We start from the raw sequence: 12,155 nt of genomic DNA, 5'->3' as shown, positions 1-12,155 counted from the left end.
TCTCTCTATATTCTGTTATAGCAACAGAACATGAAGACAAGAGATGTATTCAAATGCCACCTTCTCAGTGAAATCTGACCTTCCTTTCTAATATTTTATGCCCACTACCATTTCCTATCCCCCTTTCCTATTGTTCTTTGCTTAAATTTTAGAGCTTATTAACACACTTTATAGTTTACTTCTTTATACCCAGTAGAATATAAGCACTATTTATTTTGTTTACTACCATATTTTAAATCATCTATAACGGTTCTTGGCATATAGTAGGAACCATTAAAATATTTGTTGAGTGTGGAATGAATGAATGAATGAATGAATGAATGCCCAAGTTAAGACCTATCCTGGAAATGCCTGTGTCCTAAACAAGGAAGACAGAAGAAGACCAGAGAGAATACCCCCTTGCCTGTCCTAGAAGATACCTCTGGGAGTCACTTGGGGAGAGATGAACACAAAAGCTCCTCAAGCTCTCAGTGCCATTCCGGAATGAGGAATAAAAAGGACAAGGTGAGAAAAAAAGGAAGGGAGTCAGGGGTACCTACCTCTTTCAGCAGTTCTTACTCCAATGAGATGAAGGAGCTGTAGCTAGTGCAGCATGAGGTGTCTAAATCTCACAATAAAGACAAATTGTTAAAAGCAGGGGCATGTTGGTGACAGGATCAGAACAGTGAGACATCAGGCTGTGGATGGAACAGGGACTTTGGGGTGTGGCAGACAACAAGGCATCCAATCCCTCAGAAAATCCCCATTCGTTTGTCTTCAGAACAAGTGGTGCTTCCACAGGTGGAGAGAATATGCTCTTCAGTTGAGGAATGGAGAATCCCAGGCACCATTCACCCTGTTCTGCCTTCACCACTGGAGCATGAGTTATGATGGCTTGAAGAAAAACATGACGCAGCTGGGGCCTGACATCCCAGCAGTGCTAAGGCAGTGCCCTTCTTATGCCTGAAACCAAGACTCCCGGGGATGCAGGAACCCAAACTAGGGGCCAGCGTGGTCCTAACACTTCCCTAAGGGGACTCAGGGTATCCTCTGCCTGGCACCCTGATTTTCCCTTCTCTGCCTCCTAAAACTCCACCTCAATCTCCCACCAGCCAACACACCCTGACCAGAGAGCAATAAAAGCTGGTGCTGTGTAGCGCGGGGAAGCCTCCTTACTTCACCAGCAGCAAGAAGAACCCAAGAAATACAGGGAGTGAGCAGTAAGGCAGTATGGTAAGGAGCAGGGGCTCTGGAGTCCAAACTGCAGGATTTTAATCCACGTCTGCCCTTATTAACCATGAGAATTTGGGCAAGACTTCAAAATTTTCACAACCAACAAAGCAAATTTCCTTTCTAGGTTCCCGTGCAATGTAACTAAAGAGGAAGCTCTTCCACCCATAACCTAAACTTCCTGTGCCTCAGTTTTCTCATTTGTAAAACAAGGATGTTAGTAGTACTGCTCCTTGGAACTGATATAGTACACCTGGAGCATTTAGAACAGTGCTGGCACATAGTAAATCCTCATTTAGTATTAGCCTTTTTACCGTTATGATTAAGATTCCTAAATGTAAGCTTGACCAAGTCTCTTAATGGTCTTTCTGATAACTCCAAGGTCCCATCTATTGTTTCTTTCAATCCTACTCAGATCTAACCTCATCAGAGTACCATAATACCCTCTCAAGTGTGAACTCCTCCCACTGGAAAACTACTAATACTCACTTTCCTAAATGATTACAATAAGCCTCAAGTGCCTCTGCCAGAAAATTTTCCAAAGAAAGAAAACAATGGCCTCTATACAATTACAGATGGTGTTGACTACCTGAGACCCATTCGTCTCTCGAGCAAACTCCCCGCAGAGGCACATCGACAGTGGATCTTGTTCCAGGACCCCTAACTGGCAAAGTCCCTTCTCCTACCCTCTTTCCTCTCCATGTTGAATATTCAAGTAGGTATCTCCTCCACCAGCCTAAAAACTTCTTGAAAGTTGGAATTCCTTTTTCATCTTGATATCTCCAGTACCTCCAGCTCATAGTAGTTCAATCCATGTCAGCATTATTATTACACATGGTAGAAAATAAATACCACTGGCAAGATCTAGATCAAGTGTTACAGGATTTTAGAGAGAGAGGACTTCCTGTTGGATAGATCGCAAGGGTTCATGGAAAAATCACACTTTTATCAGGTCTTGGAAAACAAGGACAATTTGGCATTCCAGGCAGACAGAACGAAGCCGGCAAAGATATCAAGGCTGGCAAGTGCAGACCATGTTTTACAGGGAAAACAAATGGTGATGGGGTCCCAAATACTGGTACCTGTGTGCAACTGAAGTAGAGAAGAGAGGAAGGCAGGTAGGGTTGATAAGGTAGAGCAAAGGTATCGACCTGTCATCAGGGAAGATAAAAGGATGTGAACAAAGAGAGATACTGAACTAGATGCTACAGTCCTGAAAGAAGATGGAAATAAATGTCTATACAGTCTGCAGAGTGTGGAGGAAAGGGAGACCAGTGAATGAGGAATAATATTCTGGAAAATTTTACAGTGAAAGGCAAAGAATAAAAAGACAGCAGCATGAAGCTATATTGAGGTGGAACCTAGGATTCTTATGCACAAAGCGGTATAGTTCAGTGGTTAAGAACATAATTCTGACACCTTGGCTACTTGAGTATGAATCTTAGTTCAGCTACTTGCTATCAGGGTGATCTTGAGCAAGTTATTCAACCCTTCTATATTAGTCTGTTTTTGTTGCTTATAACAAAATACGTAGAACTGGATATTTATAAAGAAAATGAAATTTATCACTTACAGTTTCTGAGGTTGGGAAGTCCAGAGTCCACCTGGTGGTGGCGACAGTGACCCAAGGCAGTAGAAGCAGAGAGAGAGAGAGAGAGAGACAGACAGACAGACAGACAGACAGACAGACTCTCTCTCCTCTTTTAAAGCCCTCAGAACCACACCCCTGACCACCATTTTTAATCCATTCACTACTGCATGATTCTACAACCCAATCACCTCTTCAAGGCTCCACCTTTCAACTTCCATAATAGGATTTCCCATCCTCTTAACAGTCACAGTAGGGGCCAAGTTTCTAATACATAAAACTTGAGGGACACAATTCAAGCTTCAAGGAGTTTTGGGGGGACATAATTTAATCCATTACATCCTCTATGCTTCATTTTCCTGACATATATCCTGGGTGATTGTTGTGAAGATTAAATGAGCTAATAAATGTAAAGCAGTTACAACCATGTCTTTCTCATAGTAACCACTCTATAAATGTCTACTAGCTGGAATGTAGAAGACAGAATACATGTGTATGTACACATATCTGCATGTATATTAAATATATATGGAACTATACAGAAAGAATGATTATCAGGAAATTAGGAAAAGTCAAAAGTACTGGATAATTAAGGCTTATATTATACAACCAGAAAGATGTCTGTTTTGAGTCACAGAAAAATAAAAAGTAAGAGCCTGAAGAGGTCTGGAAATTTATTAAGCCCAACCTCTTCTACCACACACACACTTTCTGCTCCATTCTATAGAGAAGGCCACCAAGGCTCAAAAGAATAAGTGACTGGCCTCAGGTTACTCTGGTCAATACCAAGGCAGGATGCGAACTCAGATGCCTTGATTCTCAATCCAGCATAGAGCCACCATCTCATAGAAAATGCTGAAAGAGGACCCAACTTGTTAAGCAAAATCTGAAGTGATTTATCAAGGAGTAAAAAGAATAAGAAGGAGACCAAAATAAGTTAAGGGATGAAGGTGCTGAGGACCAGCTGCACTGAGATGGGCTCCAATCCCTCAGTCTCAATTCTCCAGCATTTCTATTTCTAATTTGGAGTGAGTTTAAAAGACAGTGTCTCTAGAAACAACCCACAAAGTATTCAGTTCTGAAACGCAATATTATATAATCATATCCAAAATGTGCATTTGAGGATGATGAAGAATTTTGTGTTTCAAAGAAAATGAAATAAGTAGACAAAGCAACCACACCAAAAACATTTTGTGGAGTGATAAAAATAAAAATAAAATATTGGTTAAACTTTAAATTTTCCACTTTCAAATTTTATCAGATGATATAATTTTGGTGTGCCCTTTCGTACTAAAAAGTCTCTATTGTGTGTAAGAAGCTAGATGAGAATGTCTCAGTCAGAGATGGAGGTATATTATTCTCAGATACATTAAACAAGATTTGGTAACCCAATAGGTCAGATTATGTTTCTGATTAAACAACTTGCTGGTTAAATATACGACTTCAACCAACAACAGATTACCAGTGGTTTGCTATTGTTTGGTTCTTCACAAAGGAGCAATGATTTGAGAAACCAGGCATGGAGGAAAGAAAGGAAGCCTGTTTTTAGAATAATATAAGAACTTAATATGCAGTTTTCAAGAGAAAAGAAGAATCAAATGAAAATAAAGTTGGTGTTCTGGGTTTGGGAACCTAAACAGGCACAATATTAAAAGAGAAAGAAACAGATTCTGGAAATGTGAAACTATCATCATAATTTCAGTTGTACATTTGAAAAAAATATAAGGAAAAAATGTCTAAAATAGAACTTTTATTTGGCCTGCCAACTGAAAATTGATATTTTCGTTATGCTTTCAGTCAAGGGCTGATATGTAAATACTAGGTAGAGTTTTGCTCCATAAGTTAAACAGCTTTTTCCTGTAGAGAATCTTCTAAGGAGAATGGAGAAAAGACAGAATATATTAGATTTTTTGTTTGTTTGTTTTAGAGGGTGGCCGGTATGGGGATCCAAACTTTTGACTTTGGTATGTTAGGAAATTTTTAAAAGACAGCAGAGAATGGGGCCTCTACGTCTCCCTGTCTTTTTTTTTTTTTTTAATTCTTATAAAGGTGTAGCAAAGTTCTGGGTCCAACTTCATCACTCATTAAATCCTTTTTGGTTCATTTACCTAAATCAAGTAGGATGAACATATGTTCAAGAAATCATGGCCCTTAGATAGACATTGGTTCAGTTTGTCCATCAATAAAAATAAAACCCTGTACTGGCAATGCTTGTGGATGTTTAAGAGAATCATCAAGGGAGAAAAATATTTGTATCTCCTAAATAGCATCCTTTAAAAATAGGGCATATGGGCCGGCCCTGTGGCTTACTCGGAGAGTGCGGCGCTGATAGCGCCAAGGCCGCGGGTTCGGATCCTATAAAGGGATGGCCGGTGCGCTCACTGGCTGGGCGTGGTGCAGACCCCACCGTGCTGAGGGTTGTGATCCCCTTACCGGTCAAAAAAAAAAAAAAAAAAAATAGGGCATATGTGTACATCACCATCAACCAGCTTTGGTTCTCTTCAGAAACTAGTTCCTGGACCAGTTATGAGATATGTTCTTTTTTAAGCTGAAACTCTATGTTCACAAACCTTGAAACATGATTATAAAATAACTTGCCAGTGCAAAATGTGTTGTAGCCAGTATCTTGCAGAAAGAATAGAAATATGGAAATTCATTTTTTGAAAAATCAATTTAGCCATTTCAAGATAACATATTTACATGCATTTGTACCTCCTTCCACCTGAGCTGCATTCAGATGTCAGCAAAGGAAGTAGCACTTCCAGAAAGATGGAGTAAGCACCTCTAAAAATCTGCTCCATAAGACAAAAAGAACACTGAGGAAATTGTCAAAAACAACTTTTTCAGTGCTCTGAAACTTAACCAAAGGCTTGCAAGAATGTTTATTGAAGAAAAAAAGCTGAAATGAAATGAGAACAGTGATCTTTGTGAAGTTTTAACTTGCTCTATTTTCATCCCCTTCTGCCCAGCTCTGCAATAACTTTTAAAACTAGCAGTCTCAAAACCACCTGAGCTGTGAAAACCAGCAGTCTGTCATACACTAGAGGGAGCAAGAGGGGACTGGAGCTCCCAAAAAATAGCACATTCCTAGAAAATATTGACTATTTTACCTATCTGGAAGTTCTCTGGAATAGCTCTATTCTCAGGGCTTGTCTTTATTTGACGTCAGGTCTCACTCAGTAAGAAACCTCACCCCTAAGATGCATGTCAAAAACAATCAGTGGCAATAGTTTAAAATTGCAATGGCCTAAAGCAGCAGTACTAGTTGGGGCAAGCAAGAGGCTGGCCAGAAAACTTAAAAGGAAAAACTGGAGAATGATACACCCGTAGGAGACTTTGAAAAACCTCAACATATTCTTAGGGATATAGAAGGCCAAAAACATGTATAAGTCCTTGAGTGTACCCAGAAAAGACCTAAAACAAAATAAAACAAACCCTATGTTTTTACCTCTGTCTGACCTTTAGGTTCTATGCTAGCAAAAAATAAAGACTAAGGAAGAGTTGTAAACTGTTGGCAACACATCAAAAAAATTGTACACCATGATTAAGTAGGATTCAACCCAGGGATGCAAGGATGGCTGAACATATGCAAGTCAATAAATGTGGTACACCACAACAAAATCAAGTACAAAAATGCTATGATTTTCTCAATAGATGCGGGAAAAGCATTTGACAAAATTCAACATCCTTTCATGGTAAAGACTCTTAGCAGATTAGGTACAGAAGGAAAATACCTCAACCCAATGAAAGCCATATATGACAAGCCTACCACCAATATCATCCTGAATGTAATAAGACAAGGATGCCCACTCTCACCACTCATATTTAACATAGTATTGGAAGTACTAGCCAGAGCAATCACGCAAGAAAAAGAAATAAAGGGCATCCAGATTGGAAAAGACAAAGTCAAATTGTCCCTCTTTGCAGATGACATGATCCTATATAAAGAAAAACCTAAAGATTCTACCAAAAAACTCTTAGAGCTGATAAACAATAGAAGGTCAATAAGGAAATAGAAGACTTGAACACATCATAAACTAACTAGGTCTAACAGACATCTCTAAAACACCTCACCCTAAAACAAGAGAATGCAAATTATTCTCAAGAACACATAGAACATTCTCCAAAGTAGACTATATATTACACTATAAAGCAAGCTTTAATAAATTTAAAAGTATTAAAATTATTCAAAGAAAAACAGTAACCAAAAGTGAAGAAAAAAATAGAAAATTTGAATAGACCTATAATAATAAAAGGGACTGAATCACCAATTAAAAAACTATTCCCAAACAAGAATCCAAGCCCAGAGGACTTCACTGGTGAATTCTACTGAACATTTAAAGAAGAATTTACACCAATTCTTCTCAAGTGCCTACAGAAAACAGAAGAGAAGAGGCCACTTCCTAACTCATTCTGTGAGGCCAGCACTACCCTGATACTAAAGCCAGACGAAGACATCACATGAAAGAAAACAATGTATTTCTTATAAACAAAGACAGAAAATTTCTCAGCAAAATACTAGCACACTGAATATAGCCTTATATTAAAAGGATTATGCACCATGACCAAGTGTGATTTTTATTATGAATGCATGGCTAATTAAATATATCTTTAAAAAAAAATCCATGCAATATACCACAATAATAGAATGAAAGTAGAAAAAAACATGGTCATCTCAAATGCTGAAGAAACGGCATTTGACAAAACCAACACTTTCATGATAAAAACATTCAACAATCTAGGAATAGAAGGAAACTTTCTCACCCTGACAAAGAGCATTTGTTAAAATCCACAGCTAATATCAAACTCAATGGCGAAAGATTGAAAGCTTTTCCTTTGAGATCAGGACTAGGACAAGGATGTCCACTCTTGCCACTTCAATTTATCATTGCACTGGAGGACCTAGCTAGAGCAACTAGGCAAGTAAAAAAAGTAAAAGGAATCCAGATCAGAAAGAAAGGAGAAAAAATATGTCTCTATGATCTTGTACATAGAAAATCCCAAGAAATCCACACACAAAAATAAGTATCGGAACTAAGAAACAACTTTAGCAAGGTTGCAGAATACAACCTGGCTGAGGCAGAGAAATGCGACAACCAAAGACAGAAGAATGAGTCTGAAGAAGGCACAGTGAGAAGGATTCAACACCCCATCACTGGTTCTGAGAAGCAGGAGCCATGTGCAAGGACCAGAGAGAGGTCTCTGGGAGTCAAGGGCAACCGCAGCTGACAGTCAGCAAGGAATGGGACCTCAGTCCTACAATCCCATGGAACTCAATTCTGCCACCTGACTGAGAAAGGAAATGGATTCTGCCCTAGAGTCTACAGAAAAGAATGCAGCCTTGCCAGCAACCCGATTTTAGCCCAGTGAGACCTGTACTGGACTGCTGGCCCACAGACATATAAGATAATTTGTATTGTTTAAACCACTAAGTTTGTGGTAACTAATTACGGCAGCAGTAGAAAACTAATACGGCTGGTAAAAGTATAAATTTGTATTATCCTCTAGAAAAACAATATGAGAATACATAATCAGAGCTTTAAGAATATTTGAATCCTTTGACCAAATAATTCCACTTCTAGAAATCCATACTCAGGAAATAGCCATAAATATGGAAAACCTCTTATTAAAAAAATATTTATCACAGCACTATTTATACTAGCAAAAACCTGGAAGAAAAAATGTTAATGTTCCACACAAAGTAAAAGGTTAGACTAACAAAACCTCTTTAAGAAATATTATTGGGCAAATAAAAATTAGGTTTATGAATATTAAGTAACAATATAAGGAAGTATTTATGCGATAGTGTTAATCATTTAAACATTTTTAAAAGTACATAGAAAAAAATATCTAAGAGAAAAATACACAGAAACCTTAGTAGCAGCTGCGTTTGAAATGAGGTGACTTTAAATATACTTTCTATTTCTCTGCATTTCCAAGTTCCTCTTAGTGAGCCTGGATGCCTTGAATCTGCTGGGATGGGGCAGAGGGAAGCAGGTATGGATGACGTTCGCAGCTTTCAGATGGTCAGGCAGGTGGGGCTTTTATTCGGTTCTGTGTAGCTCGTTCCTGGCTTTAAGGGGAGACGAACTAGGCAGGTCCGTCTATAGTATAAATTTAAAGAAAACCAGGAAAGCCTTTGGGTATTTCACAGAACTAAGCTAGATAAGGAGCGCTTGCCTTGGCAAGTCCTAAGGAAATAAATTAACTTCTTCTATGCACAATTAAAGCTCGATGAAGGCAAAGACCAAGTTTATTTCTTTCCCCATTTTACTGCTACCTGCTTGCACAGTGCCTGGCACAGAGTGGGTGCTTCAAAAGCATTTATTAGTGAATAGATGACTACACTTTGCACATGCCAACAAGTGAATGTAATGAGCATATTGGCCCAAGAGTAGAGCTTTTCTTGGACACTAAGAAAAGGAACATGGAGAGATCATGATATGGGCATGTGTACATTTAGAGCCAATAAAAAATTACATATTTTATATGTTCAAAAGCAGTAGAAAGAGCTGGGGATAAAAGACATACAAACTGCCTCAGTATAAACTATAGAAGTACCTTTCCTTCTACTATACTTTTAAAATGTTTTTCTTTTGACAAAATGTTTATAAAAGTTGCAAAGATAGTACAGCAACTTCCCATATGCCCCTCCCACGGTCTCCCCCTTTGTTAAATGTTACATTTGTCAAAACTAAAAAACTGACCTGGGAACATTAGTATTAGTTTTAGTCCGGACTTTCTAGATTTCGCCAGTTTTCCTAGTATTGTTCTCTTTCTACTGCAGCATCCAATGCAGGGCACCACATTGCACTTAGCTGTCATGTCCCTCCAGTCCCCTCTGGTCTGTAACAGTTTCTCTGTCATTCCTTGTTTTTCATGCCTTTTGACAGTCTTCAGGAGTACTGCCAAGTTACATGTAGAATATCTGGGTTTGTCTGATGTTTTTCTCATAATTACACTGAAGTTAAGAGTTTGGGGAACAAATATCACAGAGACAAATTGCTCTTCTCATTGCATATCAGGAAATAGACGATATCCACATGACATCATTAGTGGTGTTAAGCTTCATCACTTGGTTAAAGTAGTATTTGCAAGATTTCCTTACTGTAGAGTTTCCAGCTTCCCCTATTTGCCTAGTCTAATCTTTGGAAGAGAGTCACTATACCTAGCCCATCCTCGCAGGAAGGTGGATGGTAATTCAGCTCCACCTTCTGGAAAAGGGAGTATGTACATATCTTACTAGGAATTCTTCTCGAAGGAAGATTTACCTCTTCTCTCCATTTATTTATTTATTTGTGTGTTTGTTTATTAACTCATTTATTTATATCAGGACAGACTCGTGTATAGTTATTTCATACTTTAGGTTATAATTCCATCCTGCATTATTTATTTTGTTACTCAAATTATTCCAGCTTTGACAACTGTGAACTCTTTCAAGTTGGCTCCTGTGTCCCTTTGATATGACTCATCCTTTGGGTCTTTTGTGCACTTCCTTGTTTTTCAGTCCTGCAAGGTGCTCCAGGCTCATTTGTATTTGCCCTGACCCAGCCACAGAAACAGCTGTTTCTCCAAGGAGACTGAAGGAACTGCATTTAGAGAACAAGATCCAGGCATGAGGTATGCTTGTTGCTGCTGGGTCTATTGTGCTTTTGTAAGTTTCATTTAGCTACATTTTTGTTTTTGTTATAGATATAAAAAATACCTGATCTTTGTCTCAATTCTGGGACCAGACCACTCTAAGATCTTACAGCAACCGCACTCTCTTTGCAGTTACTATTCTGAAGGTATTCTCTTAACACCTCTCTGTTTTTCTGAGTACAAATGTTTATAACTCTTCTTTCCAAATGTTACCACGGATATGCTACTTCCTAGTATTTCTCTACTGAGTACTTTTGTTTGTGCTTTAAAATTTTTTTTCTTAGAAAAGTGACATTCTTCATTTATAATTTCCTCCTAGTTCTACCCTGAGTCAAACTGTTCTCACTCACTCACCTGGTTTTTCTTTTTAAAGAAAGACAGACTCTTTTTCCTTCTGAACAATTAAGAAGCAGCCAACATAAAAGGTTTTAGTTTATCTTGTTTTGTTTTTAATACAGATTTTCTTATATCCCCCAAAATACACCTCACTCCACCGTCCTACACACACACACACACACACACACACACACACACACACACACACACATCTCTTAAATACCTATTATTATATCTGAAATTATATGATTAGGAACTTGTTTCTCTGACTTTAAATTCTGTCCACTGTTAAAATATCAACCCAATATTTTCCAATTAAACGTGGTGGATTGACCATGTGAGAAAGAAAGCAATAGTGGACAAGGATTTCAACAAATTTTAGTAAGTCAGGGTAGACTGAGGAATGTTAACTCACTTAGAGCAGAAGTTTCATAAAACCTAAGTGCCAGACCAATGGAACAGAATAGAGAACCCAAAAATAAATCCACACATTTATGGTCAACTTCTCTTCGACAAGAGTGTCAAGAACACACAGTGGGAAAAAGAATAACGACTTCAACAAATGATTTTGGGAGAACTGGATATTAACATTCAGAAGAATGAAGTTGAACACTTAGTTCACACAATATACAAAAGTCAACTCAAAAAGGATTAAAGCCTTAAACATAAGACCTAAAGCCAAGAAATTCCTAGAAGAAAACACAGAAAAAACCTTCTTGTTTTTGGTGATAATTTTTTGGACTTGACACCAAAAACACAGGCAAAAAAAAGCAAAAATAAACAAGTGGCACTACATCAAAGTAACAAGCCTCTGTGCAGCGAATAAAACAACCAACAAAATAAAAAGGCAACCTACAGAATGGGGGGGAAAATCTGCAAACCATATATCCAATAAAGAATTAATATCCAAAATATATAAGGAATCCATACAACTTAATATCAAAAACACAAATAGCCTGATTAGAAATAGGCAAAGGACCTAGACAGATACCTCTCAAAAGAAGAAATTCAAATGATTAACAGGTAAATGAAAAGGGGTTCAACAGGGAAATACAAATCAAAACCACAATGAGGTATTACCTCACACCTGTCGGGATGGCTATTATCAAAAAGACAAAAAAAAGACAACAAGTGTTGGGAGATGTGGAGATAAGAGAACCCTTGTATGATGCTGGTGAGAATGTAAATTAGTATAACCTTTGTGGAGAATGGTATGGAGATTCCTCAAAACAATAGAAGTTGAACTATTATATGACCCAGTCATCCCACTTCTGGGCACATATCCAAAGGAACTAAGGTACGTTCATTCCCATGTTTATTGCAGCATTATTTACAAAAGCCAAGATATGGAAATAACCTGAGTGTTCTTGGATGGATAAGT

Source organism: Cynocephalus volans, chromosome 8 (assembly GCF_027409185.1).
Source record: "Cynocephalus volans isolate mCynVol1 chromosome 8, mCynVol1.pri, whole genome shotgun sequence".
Classification (NCBI taxonomy): domain Eukaryota; kingdom Metazoa; phylum Chordata; class Mammalia; order Dermoptera; family Cynocephalidae; genus Cynocephalus; species Cynocephalus volans.
The sequence above is the reverse complement of the archived record's forward strand: the minus strand, read 5'-3'. Positions refer to the sequence as shown.